Source organism: Capricornis sumatraensis, chromosome 1, assembly GCF_032405125.1.
Source record: "Capricornis sumatraensis isolate serow.1 chromosome 1, serow.2, whole genome shotgun sequence".
Lineage (NCBI taxonomy): Eukaryota > Metazoa > Chordata > Mammalia > Artiodactyla > Bovidae > Capricornis > Capricornis sumatraensis.
In genome coordinates, this window is record NC_091069.1 from 124,199,536 (window position 1) to 124,213,359 (window position 13,824).

Below are 13,824 nucleotides of genomic sequence, written 5' to 3' on the forward strand. Positions count from 1 at the left end.
TTTTTTTTTTTTTTGCTTTGATTGCTGAGGAAGGCTTTCTTATCTCTTCTTACTATTCTTTGGAACTCTGCATTCAAATGGGTATACCTTTCATTTTTTCCTTTCCCTTTTGCGTCTTTTCTTTTTTTCAGCTATTTGTAAGGCCTCCTCAGACAACCATTTTACCTTATTGCATTTCTTTTTCTTGGGGATTCTTGATCCCTGCTTCTTGTACAATGTCATGAACCTCAATCCATTGTTCTTCAGGCACTCTGTCTATCATATCTAATCCCTTGAATCTATTTGTCACTTTCACTATATAATCATAAAGGATTTGATTTAGGTCATACCTGAATGGTCTACAGGTTTTCCCTACTTTATTCAATTTCAGTCTGAATTTGGCAATAATGAGTTCATGATCTGAGCCACAGTCAGCTACTGGTCTTGTTTTTGCTGGCTGTATAGAGCTTCTCCATCTTTGGCTGCAAAGAATGTAATCAATCTGATTTTGGTATTGAGCATCTGGTGATATCCATGTGTAGAGTCTTTTCTTGTGTTGTTGGAAGAGGGTGTTTGCTATGACCAGTGCTGTCTTGGCTAAACTATGTTAGCCTTTGACCTGCTTCATTTTGTACTCCAGGGCCTAATCTGCTTGTTACTCCAGGTATCTCTTGACTTCCTACTTTTGCATTCTAGTCCTCTATAGTGAAAAGGACATCTTTCTGGGGTGTTCATTCTAGAAGGCCTTGTGGGTCTTCACAGAACTGTTCAACTTCTTCAGCATTACTGGTCAGGTAATGGATTACTGTGATATTGAATGGTTTGTCTTGGAAACAAACAGAGATCATTCTGTCATTTTTGAGATTGCATGTAAGTACTGCATTTCAGACTGTTTTGTTTACTATGAGGGCTACTCCATTTCTTCTAGGGGATTCTTGCCCACAGTAGTAGATATAATGGTCATCTGAGTTAAATTTACCCATTCCAGTCCACTTTTGCTTGCTTGTTCTTAAAATGTCAATGTTTACTCTTGACATCTCCTATTTGAGCATTTCCAATTTGTCTTGGTTCATAGACACAACATTCCATGTTCCTATGCAATATCACTCTTTAAAGCATCAGACTTCGACTTCCAACACCAGTCACATCCACAACTGGGTGTTGTTTTTGCTTTGGCACCATCTCTTCATTCTTTCTAGAGTTATTTCTCCACTGATCTTCAGTAGTATATTGGGCACCTACCGACCTGGGAAGTTCATCTTTCAGTGTCATTACTTTTTGCCTTTTCATGCTTTTCATGGGGTACTCAAGGCATGAATATGTAAGTGGCTTGCCATTCCTTTCTCCAGTGAACCACATTTTGTCAGAACTCTCCACTAAGACCCGTCCATCTTTGGTGGCCCTACCCACCATGGCTCATAGTTTCACTGAGTTAGACAATGCTGTCATGCATGTGATCAGTTCGGTTAGTTTTCTGTGATTGTTTTTCATTTTGTCTGCTCTCTGATGAATAAGGACGATAGGCTTATGGAAGCCTCTGAATGGGAGAGACTGACTTAGTCAGTCAGAACAGACTGACTTGTACTGATGGGCAGGGCCATGTTCATTAAATCTTTAATTCAATTTTCTTTTGATCAGTGGGGCTGTGTTCCCTCCGTTTTGTTTGACCTGAGGCCAAACTATGGTGGAGGTAATGAAGATAATGGTGACCTCCTTCAAAATATTCCATGCAAGCCCTGTGGCACTCAGTGCCCCTGACCCTATAGCAGGCCAACAGTGACCCACATCTTCATTGGAGACTCCTGGATACTCACAGGCAAGTATGGGTCAGTCTCTTGTGGGGTCACTTCTCCTTTCTCCTGGGTCCTGGTGAACACAAGGTTTTATTTGTGCCTTCCAAGAGTCTGTTTCCCCAGTCCTGAGTAGGTTCTGGCGGCTCTATGGTGGGGTTAATGGCAACCTCCTCCAAGAGGGCTTATGCCATACCCAGGTCTGCTGCACCTAGAAGCATTGCCCTTGCCCCTGCAGCAGGCTACTGCTGACCTGTACCTTCACAGGAGACATCCAAACACAGTTATGGCTCAGTCTCTGTGGGATCTCTGGGTCCTGGTGCACACAAGGTTTGTTTGAGCCCTCTGAATGTCTCTGGTGGGTAAGATCTTTGATTCTAAATGCAGTTTCAACCCTCCTACTGTCTTGCTGGGGATTCTTCTTTGCTTTTGGAAATGGGATATCATTTTTTTTGATCTGATCTAACATTCTCCAATGATGGTTGTTCAGTAGTGAGGTGTAGTTTTGGCACTCTCAAGGAAGAAAATTTGTGCATGTCCTTCTGCTCCACCATTTTCCATTTATCCAGCACCTAAAACTGTATCTTGAACAGAGTAGACATGGAATAATGTTAATTAAATGGACAAACATAAGAACTGTACAGAGATTCAACTATATTCTCATAAAGAGGTGTCACATTCATTCATGCTTATTCAGTAATAATTACTGACAGTCATTAAAAGATTACTGAGAAATAATGATATTTAAAGTGATAAGATACATATGCTTAGATGCAGTAAAAATTTAAATTTTGAACAATCACAGTATGATAGAAATACATTGGGTAAGTTTGCTTAATAGAAAAGATGGATTTTGAAATATGAGTGGAAGACCCAATATATTCTGCATATGAGATTTGGATTTTTCTTCTTCAGTAAGATTATATATATTCTTTTGCTGTGTATTTTTATAAAATTTGTCAAGGAAATTTGAATAGTAGATAATTTAGGGAACTAAGGCTTCTTTGTATAAAAGAAAGTTGGCAGAGGTATTTTATCCATTGCAAGCATCATATTATCATCAGATCTAGTCAAAAGCATTTCTTTCCAAAATTGCCTAAGAATTGCAACCAGTTATTGTCTCCCACAATCACTGATTTCAATAGAGAGAAAAGAGAAGTAAGGCATTCCAGCATGGAACAACTGAGAGAAAAGTGGAGGTAAAAAAGGACCAGTGCACAGAAAAAAGTACTAGCTAATATTGACTACAGTTATCTATATGAAGAGTATCTGTAGGAAGAATTTTATACGAGGCATGCAGGAGAGATAGTAAGATCATACGGAGAGAGGTTTTTGGTTAATTCAACAGCCCATAGAAATTTAGGCAGCAGGACACTGATGGCCGATTCTGTACTACTTTCCTACTAAAGTAAGTCCCCTACATATGAACCTGAAGGTTGCAAGCTTTCAAAGATTTGAATGTGCCCAGAGAAAGAACAAAGAGTAATAAGAGGAAGAAGACATAACTTAAAAAATTCACAATGCAGGAGATGACACGGGGATTTTCTGTATTTGAGGAGGCACTGTTAGTTCTTGAACCACAGGACCAAAACATAGAAAGGTACATGAAAGTTTCAGCACCTGTTCAGAATACAGTCCAGTGCTACCGTGTCACCTATGATGAGCAAAAAATGAGCTACTACCCAGATCTCACCTCAAGAGGGCAGATAGAATTGAATCTAGCAAGGAATCTTTCTGACCCAGGGGTTGAACTGACAACATTTTAGATCTTCGGCATTGACAGGCAGGTTCTTTAACAAAACACCCATAATTTTTCATATCCATCATGCAGCATCTTATCAAGGATTATTTCTTTATCATTATAAAAAATGTTTGACACAAAATGACTAATATTTATAAAAGCATATTTATAAACATAACATAAATATAAATGAGTGAATTGCATCTTTTCAAAAAAATCATTCATTGCATAAGTTTAACTTTTAATAATCAATATGATAAAATACCTGTATGATCACCATTTGGATAGTCTCTATCACTTTGGCTGGAATGAATATAAGGAAATATCTGACATAAATAAATTTTAAACAAACAGGTAAAACCTGGAATTTTAATACTGAAGTTAGAAAGTTTTTGACATGTGATAACCCTGGCAATGTAAGTGACCATTATGTTTCAGTTCTAATTAATGGCCTGATGCAGGGGCTCTGGGTGAAGTAGACCTGGGTATGACATAAACCCTCTTGAAGGAGGTCTCCATTAACCCCACCATAGAACCACCAGAACTTACACAGGACTGGGGAAACAGACTCTTGGAGGGCACAAACAAAACCTGTGGCATACCAAGACACAGGAAAAATGTGCCGTGACCCCACAAGAAACTGACCCAGACATGCCCATTAGTGTCCAGGAGTCTCTGGCAGAAGTGTGGGTCAGTGGTGGCCTGCTTCAGGGTTGGAGGCACTAAGTGCAGCAGTGCCTTTCATGGGACATTTTAAAGGAGGTCAACATTACCTTCATTACCTCCACCATCATTTGGCTTCAGGTCAAACAACAGGGAGGGAACACAGCCCCACCCATCAACAGAAAATTGGATGAAAAATTTACTGAGCATGGCCCTGCCTTTCAGAACAAGACCCAGTTGCCCCCTAAGTCACCCTCTCCCATCAGGAAGCTGCCATAAGCCTTTTATCCTTATTCATCAGAGGGCAGACACAATGAAAACCACAATCACAGAAAACTAACCAACTGATCTGATAGACCACACCCTTGTCTAGCTCAATGAAACTATGAGCCATGCCTTGTAGTCCCGCTCAAGACAGAACTATAAAAAAAGATCTTCATGACTCAGATAACCACAATGGTATGATCACTTATCCAGAGCCAGATATCATGGAATGCAAAGTCAAGTGGGCCTTAAAAAGCATCACAAAGCTAATGGAGATGATAAAATTTCAGTTGAGCTATTTCAAATCCTAAAAGATGTTGTGAGAGTACTGCACTCAATATACCAGCAAATCTGGAAAACTCAACAATGCCCACAGGACTGGGAAAGATCAGTTTTTATTCCAATTCCAAGAAAGGCAATGCCAAAGAATGCTCAAACTACTACATAATTGCACTCATCTCACACGCTAGCAAAATAATGCTCAAAATTCTCCAAGCCAGACTTCACAGTACATGGACTGTGAACATCCAGATGTTCAAGCTGGAGTTAGAAAAGGCAGAGGCACCAAAGATCAAATTGCCAACATCTGTTGGATCATCAAGAAGGCAAGAGAGTTCCAAAAAATCATCTATTTGTGCTTTATTAACTATGCCAAAGCTTTTGACTGTGTGTATCACAACAAACTATGGAAAATTCTGAAAGAGATGGTAATACCAGACACCTGACGTGTCTGCTGAGAAATCTGTGTGGAGGTCCAGAAGCAACAGTTAGAACTGGACATGGAACACCAGACTGTTTGCAAATTGGGAAAAGAGTACATCAAGACTGTATATTGTCACCCTGCTTATTTAATTTATATGCAGAGTCCATCATGAGAAATGCAAAGCTTGTTGAACACAAGCTAGAATCACAATATCTGGGAGAAATATCAATAACCTCAGAAATGCCAATGATACCACCCTTATGGCAGAAAGTGAGGAAAAACTGAAGAGCCTCTTGATGAAAGTGAAAGAGGAGAGTGAAAAATCTTGCTTAATACTCAACATTCAGAAAACTAAGATCATGGCATCTGGTTCCATCACTTCATGGCAAACAGATGGGAAAACAATGAAAACTGTGAGAGACTTGATTCTTTTCGGCTCCAGTGTTACTACAGATGATGACTAAGGCTATGAAATTGAAAGACGATTGTTGCTTGAAAGAAAATTTGTGACCAACCTAGACAGCATATTAAAAAGCAGGGACATTACTTTGCCAACAAAAGTCCATCTAGTCAAATCTATGGTTTTTTCAGTGGTCATGTATGGCTGTGAGAGTTGGATTATAAAGAAAGCTGAGCATCCAAGAATTGATCCTTTTGAACTGTGATGTTGAAGAAGACCCTTGTGCGTCCCTTAGATGGAAAGGAGATCCAACCAGTCCATCCTAAAGGAAATCAGTCCTGAATATTCATTGGAAGGACTCATGTTTAAGCTAAACTCAAATACTTTGGCCACCTTATGTGAAGAACCGACTTGTTGGAAAAGACACTGATAGAAAAACCCTTTCCTGTTGGAAAAGATTGAAAGCGGGAGAAGAAGGGGATAACAGAGGGTGAGATGTTTGGATGGCTTCACTGACGCCATGGACATTTGCTTTAATAGGCTCGGTGAGTTGATGATCAACAGGGAAGCCTGGCGTGCTGCAGTCCATGGGGTCTCAAAGAGTCGGATATAACTGAGCGACTGAACTCAACTGATGATTATTATATATGGCCTGTGGTTAAGAACTCAGCTTCTTTCAAATCATATTTATAAAATATTCCTCAATGTTTTAAGATACTTTTTCCTTTTTATCTATCAAGTGAATTCTAAAATATCTCAGTAAAATAGTATTCTGTCTTGTCCTGCTCTCACAAAGTATAGTTTGGTTGAAGATTTCTTGATTTATCGTGTATCATGAGTCTAATTTAACACTTTTCATTTTCCAAAGATTTGTATAATATATGAGGCAAAAGACAAAGTTCTATTGCAGTTCATCATAATCATTTAATCTCACAATTGGCATGGGACCAAGTTGTGAGTGAATTTGGAAAAGAATCTTATAGATAATGAATTATATGGAAGATTATGTTTGAAATTCTGGTATCCCTCTCTTTCAAAGAGCAGTGGTCTTCTTGACAAGTTGCCTGAAATCAAATCATGAAAATGAGACACGTTTTTGTCTTATTTTTTTTTTTAATAAATAAATCTCATTTGGAAATATTTCTCCAGTTAAATGTAGAAATAATACGTACACAATCATTTTCTTTATGTCTTTGGTTTACTTTTTAACATTAGGCACATCCATTTGGAAGTCCTTGAATTTTGCACACATAAATATTCAATAAGATTTATTTTACACTTAAAAATTTTGCAAATGACTTTTCATGATTTTTTTCTAGCAACAGCAATCCAGCACCAAATAAGTTGAAATAATGCAATAGCAACAGAAATCATAAACATTTTGCAATTTTAATATAGAAAATGCTCTTTTTAAAGGATTTATCAAAAATTTAGATATTTTTCCAAGCTAATCAACAGTGCCACCAGGTGGTTATATTAATGTAGGAAAAGGACAATTGCTAAAATGATTTAGTGTTTTAAAATTATATAAGGTTGCTATGGCTTATATTTTGCAATAAATTAACACAACTAACTGTCTGTGAATAGTTTAATGGAAATAATCTAAAGCTTTCCTTAGCTAACTTCTCTCTATTTCTATTTAGAAGGCTGTTAATTACCCAGCTTCAAAAAGACTTATTGAACCATATAATACTAATTTGTTGCATGTAATCCCTTCTTTGTTAGTAAGTGTGATTTTCTTCAATTCTGTTAGTTTAAGTTAATGCATAGATTCCAACAGTTAAAAGAGGATAAAGGAGAAATACATAAAATGTGTTAGAGTACTGTAATAGAAATTGTTGCTTTCACTGAGGTTTCTCCGGCAGTGATGATCTTTTAATTTAGATGCAATTCTGATTTCATCAAAATCAATAGCTCTTTATCATATATTTTATCACTATTCATAATTGTTTATAAGTTATACTTAATGCAACATTTAAATGAATCCATCTTCCTTCATTAAATACTTATCTTCTTTTCCTCCGTTTCTTTACCCGTGTTCCTAATACCTTTGGCTGGTGATCCTCCACCATCTGACCCACTGAAAGTGTGATTCAGCTAATTGCTATATTTTGAGTGAGGAGGGAACTGGGCCTGCATATTTCTGTCCCTTACTATTCTGCTTTTGCTCTCTCCTAGCTGCACAGAGTCTGTATCCTAAATTTCTTTTTGCTATGAGTAAACTTTACTTGAATCTATCTTCTTCCAGCTCTGCTTCTGGCTAAATCATCATGACTGCCTAATTTTAGAGAAATTGGAAGATACTCAAGAGCATGAATGCAAACTACAGTTTATCCTATCAATATTTTCAATAATAATTATCACATTTTGTTGTGTTCAGTTCAGTTCAGTCGCTCCATTGTGTCCAACTCTTTGCAATCCCATGGACTTCAGCACCTGTCCTCCCTGTCCATCACCAACTCCCGGAGTTTATGCAAACTCATGTCCTTTGAGTTGGTGATGCCATTCAGCCATCTCATCCTCTGTTGTCCCCTTCTCCTCCTGTCTTAAAAGTTTTTCAGCATCAGGGTCTCTTCAAATGAGTCAGCTCTTCCCATCAGGTGGCCAAGTATTGGAGTTTCAGCTTCAGCATCAGTCCTTCCAATGAATATTCAGGACTGATTTCCATTAGGATGGACTGGATAGATCTCCTTGAAGTCCATGGGACTCACAAGAGTCTTCCCCAACACCACAGTTCAAAAGCATCAAGTCTTTGGTACTCAGCTTTCTTTATAGTCCAAACCTCACATCCATACATAAGTACTGGAAAAACCACATCTTTGAATAGACGGACTTTTGTTGGCAAAGTAATGTTTGTACTTTTTAATATGCTGTCTAGATTGGTCATAATTTCTCATTTTCATTTCTCAATTGAATCACCACTCGAGTGGGGAAAAAGTGCTTTTTATTAGCCTCTTTCAACAATCAACAAACTATCTTCATAATGGTAAACGTTAATGACTGATCAAGAACAAACAACTTACTAAACTTGGAAAAGAGAGAGATTTGAAACTTGAGGAAACTGAGCCAAAATTTTTTTTTCTTTTCAATCCCAATCAGAAAAATGCAACCTGTTACAAATATGGTAACATAGTTTACTCTATATTTTAGATATTAAATGACAAGTAATATACCCAAGCAATATAAACACAATTATTGATAAATTTCAGCTTTGAGGAAACTTTTAAAGAATGAGGTAATTTAAGTTTTCACATCATGGAAATACTCATTCAAAATCTCAATGTCTTTCATATTGAAAAGAATGTGTTAATCATATGTAAATCCACTGAAAAAATAAAAATTTAGAAACCAAGAGATTTGAATATTGAAAAATAACATGCTTAAGGGAAAGTTTTGTCATAACTGCAATTTTCATTAGCTTCTGAATAAAACATTAAATTTCTTCCACACCTTTGGCACCATGCTATCACTTCCCTATAAATACAAAATAATTTATAAATTTTCCTTTTGCTATCACTGAATTTCTGTCCTTTCCATTTTAGTGCAGAGGGTCCTAATATGAATTTAAGAATCTCCACAATGTGACCTAAGTCCTTTTTCCTTCATTACCAGAATCTCTTGTTCCTCAATCTACAGAGAAGAAAATACAAGAAAAGGAATAACAGATGCATTGAATGAGGGTAAATTAGTACATTCAAATGTTGCTTTAGGTATAGCCCACAATTATTAATATTGATTAAATATATATAATAAAATAGCTTCCACAGTATTTACAATGATCCCCACAACCTGGTATCATGCCCCTCCTTTTATCCCCCCTCCCCTGGGCTGTGGACTGAGCCTGAAAGAAGATAGCAAAAGTGGTGGGATGTCATTTCCAAGATTAGGTTAAAGAAAGGCTCTGGCTTTGTTGGGATTTCTCTGTGGAAAGCTACAAGACATGTTGTGAATTACTCCATCACTCTGTGGACAAAGGCATGTGGCCAGAAACTTACATCTATGGCCAACAGCTAGGGAGGACCTCTGATCTGCCAAAGCCATGTGTGTGAGCTTGGAGATGGATTCTCCCCCAGTGGAGATGAGTGCAGCCCTGACCAATAGGTGAACTATAACTTGTGAGTGACTCTGACCACAAGTGCTCAAGTTAAATTGTTTACATATTCCTGACCGCAGGAGCCAAGATAATAAATATTTGTGATTTTAAACCTATAAGTCTGGTGTTATAATACAGTTGATAACTAATACTCCCATATACTGATGACTGACATGGAGAGAGGTCACCATGAATGCACACTTGTCAGAGGAACTGGCTAAGGTTCTAGATTCTTCCTGAGGTAGCCTGGTGGATCCACTTACCACAGGTCAGAATTACAGGAGTAAAAAGGATTATACATTCAACTTTGACCAGTGAGGAGTGGGGGAAGGAAGGATCAATAAATAATTGTCTTTCATCTTGCTGCAATCCCTCCTCCAACATACAAAAGAAGAATCCAAGATGTGATCATTCCACTTGGTCTCCTTTAGGAAGTTCCCAGATGGAGCAGTCAGTTGTGTATTTGAGAACCATGAGTGACTGGGTAAGATGCACTATGATATTTGTTCTCTTTATTAGCTCTTTCTAAAATGGAGCAGGACCTGTAGTCCTTGCCCCTCCCATGTCCTCCACCTGCCTTTTATCTGTGGAAAAACTTTAGCCAGAGAATAGGTTTAATCAGAGAAGTGAGAAAATGAAGAAATAGAAGAAAACAGTCCAAGAAGATTAGTAACAGTTTAGTCATTAAGCGAAGTCAAGGACCTTTAGTTCCTCTTCAAGGCCTATAGATGATATTCTGGTCCATAGCTTATGAGCTATCTTGTAGATACTGAAACCCCACCCAGTGGAAAAAGATGACCAGACTCTGGCCATGACTATATGATGACCATGCTCTAGCCCTGATATAAGCTGCTGCAATTCTGAAAATTGACCTCAAGGAAATAGAAATGAGCCAGCCCTAAAACTGAAGATTAACTGGACTTGAAACAGCCACAATGATGCTGATCAGACCTGAAGATGATTGCCAATCAATTGTCAAACCAATTTCAGGTGATGGTGTTGTTTTTGCATATAGTCCCCCTCTCTTTGTCTATAAAAGCTCTTGCTTCCTGAATAAGGGAGTGGGGTGGCCTTTGGATAGGAGTCCACCAACCCCCTGTGTTACAGGCATCTGATATAAAGCAAACTTTCCCTTTCACCAATTTTGCGTCTTTGTTGGCTTTTGAGCAGTGAACAGCCAGACCCCACTTTCAGTTACCTTTCTTCTTTCTTCACTCCAGCTTAGATAGGATTACACTCCCAAAGAAAACACTAACCCATAAGATTTTTTCCTCAGCTACTCTTTCTCAGGAAACCTGTCTCTAATAAATATATTCCTTAATGATATTTCTGAAACTAAAAGTTCACATGGAAATCTATCAAAACCTAATTTTAATTATCTTTAGACATTCTATAAAATTATACTTAACTCATATACATTTAAAACATTTTAGCCAAAAGAGAATTATAAGGAGCATGATCATTCTGATTTTCCCCCCTAAATATTCAGAAGCATAGTTTCAAAGATTTAGAGTTATATGACTTTGCTAATGTGAGGTTACTATGAGTTTCTTATAGTTTTTTGAAAAACAAAAGCATTACATAGTCTGAAAACCAAAGTTAGGTTTTTTAAAAACTCATGTACCAGATAGATATCTATATTCACATAATGGGCTAGAATGTATAATAAAATTTTGAAAATGAGGTATTTAAGAAATATTGTGCCAGGTTCTGGGTTTAAACTTGAAAATTGGTAAGGCTTGGTAACATCTCTGACAGATGACAAGTTTATATGAAAAGATAACTTTGTTGTTTTTCTTTATTTCTGTAATCTAAATTGGCTGTCTTCACTATAACATTAGAGTTGCTAAATAATATGAGAAATTAGGGACTTCCCTGATGGTCTGTGGTTAAGACTTTGTGTTCCCACTGCTAAGGGGGCCCGGATTCAGTCTCTGATCAGAGATCCTGCATGCTGCAACTGAAGACCCCACATTCTGCAAGTAAGACCTGGTGCAGTCAAACAGACAAATCAATAATTTAAAAATAAATAAACATTTAAAAATAGTATGAGAAGTTATATGAATAAAAGTATCAATAGCAAGAGCAATCACACCTTGTTTCAAAACACAAGAGAATGCTGGATAAAAGATATTAAATTTATTCTCAGCAGCTACTTAGGTACCTTGATCATTAAAATTTATTGGCTATGTACAAATTAGAGAGGAGTCAAAGGAGAAAGAGAAAGGATGACCTGAAGAGTTAAACCTGTGCCAGATGTGGATAATAGAGTTGAAATATCTATGGTCATGATCTGGAAGAGGCTGGGAGATTCAGCATGTAATAAATTATCACTAATGGGAACAGAAGGTAAGAATACTCAGAAAAATGACTTTGAGCAAATTAACACGTTGAATATGTGAATAGGAGGCAGTATGGAAGAGATTATTATACTAAACTTAATCATGGTTCTGATAACATAGGCAGTTAGCATATATTTACACAAATAATAAACTTCTATGTCATATTCTCAAGAAGATCTTAAAAGTTTCTAAGCAAATTTTGTCAATAGTTATCAAACAATCCAAAAGCAGTGTTCTTATTCTGGAAAAAATTATTCAAAACTGCAATTTATTGTTTAGCTTGGTAATTATCTTGCCATTGTTCTTTAGAGGTTAAAGCATATTCTGAACCATTCCATTTCTAATACACTGGCTTTAAAAATTCATCTATGTAATTATATGGCCAGTATTAAAAATTTGGGGTAAACATACAATTCTACTAGTTCATTGCTATAGAATATATATATTTTAAATTTTCTTTCTTAAATATGATTTTATATTTATCTTGTAAAAATAACTTCCCTGGCATTGCTGATTCAAATTGTATAATTGATTGGATTTTCAATAAAGAATATTTTCTATTGATTAAACAATAATTATTTAATTAATTTTTAAAACTTTTATGAACAACTTCAAGTTATATTCATATTATGCCAATGTTCTATTACTGAAAAAAAAAAGCATTTAATTTGTAGTGACTTTTTCAAGTAATGTATGTCATTGACAAAAATAATAACCCTGCTGGCTTCATAAATTTAAAGGGTTCCAAGTCATTAACATACAAAATTAATAATAAACCATTTAACATAGACCCTTGAGGGAGACCAGATGTTTCTACTCAATTAGAGAAGACTCAACCCTAGATGACAGTATATTTCATTTACCTTTTAAAATAAGCATAAAGCCACCCTACAGAGCTTTCACACAGCTAACAGTGACATGTCTAGGTTTAAGGAAGACCCGGTGAAATGTCAAAACTATCCAAAGGTTAAAAGAAAAAAAAAAAATCACACTACCATAAATACAAAAATCAACCTTTTTTTTTATCGTATGGAAATATAGAGTTCAATTTTTCTGTTGTACATATTATTGAATGATAAAAATTTAAAAAAAAATAAAAATTTGAGCAATGTAGTGAGGGGAGTGTTGTGATGTGATACTTTTGTTTTCTATAAGCAAGTCACTAGGGCAGGGGACTTAGGTTGCACTTTTTGAGGAAGAGGTGTTGAAGGATTAGTGGACATACTTTAAAACTATAACAGAGGAGAATAAAGTGAAATTTCACATTTGAATACCACAGATGTATGAAGTACTTAAAGCTGAAGTATGGAGAGTGAGACCCATAGGTGATATGCTTTGAGTGATCATAAATGGTTGCTGAACTTTCTAAGAGAACGTGATAGGCAAAGCTAGCTGCTGCTCTTCTGGCTTTGCTGTATAATAGTTTTTAAGAACCAGGGTTGAATTATTGTGAAAAATAAGATACTGGAGAAGCTATTAACATGATTTCAGAAAGCAGGAATCCAAAGAAGTTTGTGATTGAAGTAGAGGTGTCCAAAAGGGAGGCTAAGCTGATAGTAGAAATCCTTCACATTAGTTCTATTTAAAGCATCTCTTGTGATATTTATATTTCAGTAAAAAATTGGGGTTGAATCTTTTTTGCATTCTGTTATCAACAGCATATGAACTCTTGATAAATTCAAATCAAGAGTTATCTGCCCACCATTAACCCTTCACACCTAGGTTATATTAAGCACATTCATTGAAGTTATAAAATCTTTCTCACAAATAATTAATAAAATGAACAATCAGGCAAAATCCATGAAATATATTTATAATACATTTTTATTTGTCTTTAGTAAATTGTTAT

The 13,824-nt window shown here is 36.4% G+C and overlaps 1 pseudogene; it reads left to right on the forward strand.

Annotated features, from left to right (window-relative positions):
- The first annotated feature begins 1,390 nt into the window (after positions 1 to 1,390).
- The window catches only part of LOC138075888 (craniofacial development protein 2-like), a 147,795-nt pseudogene continuing 135,361 nt past the window's right edge, over positions 1,391 to 13,824 (forward strand).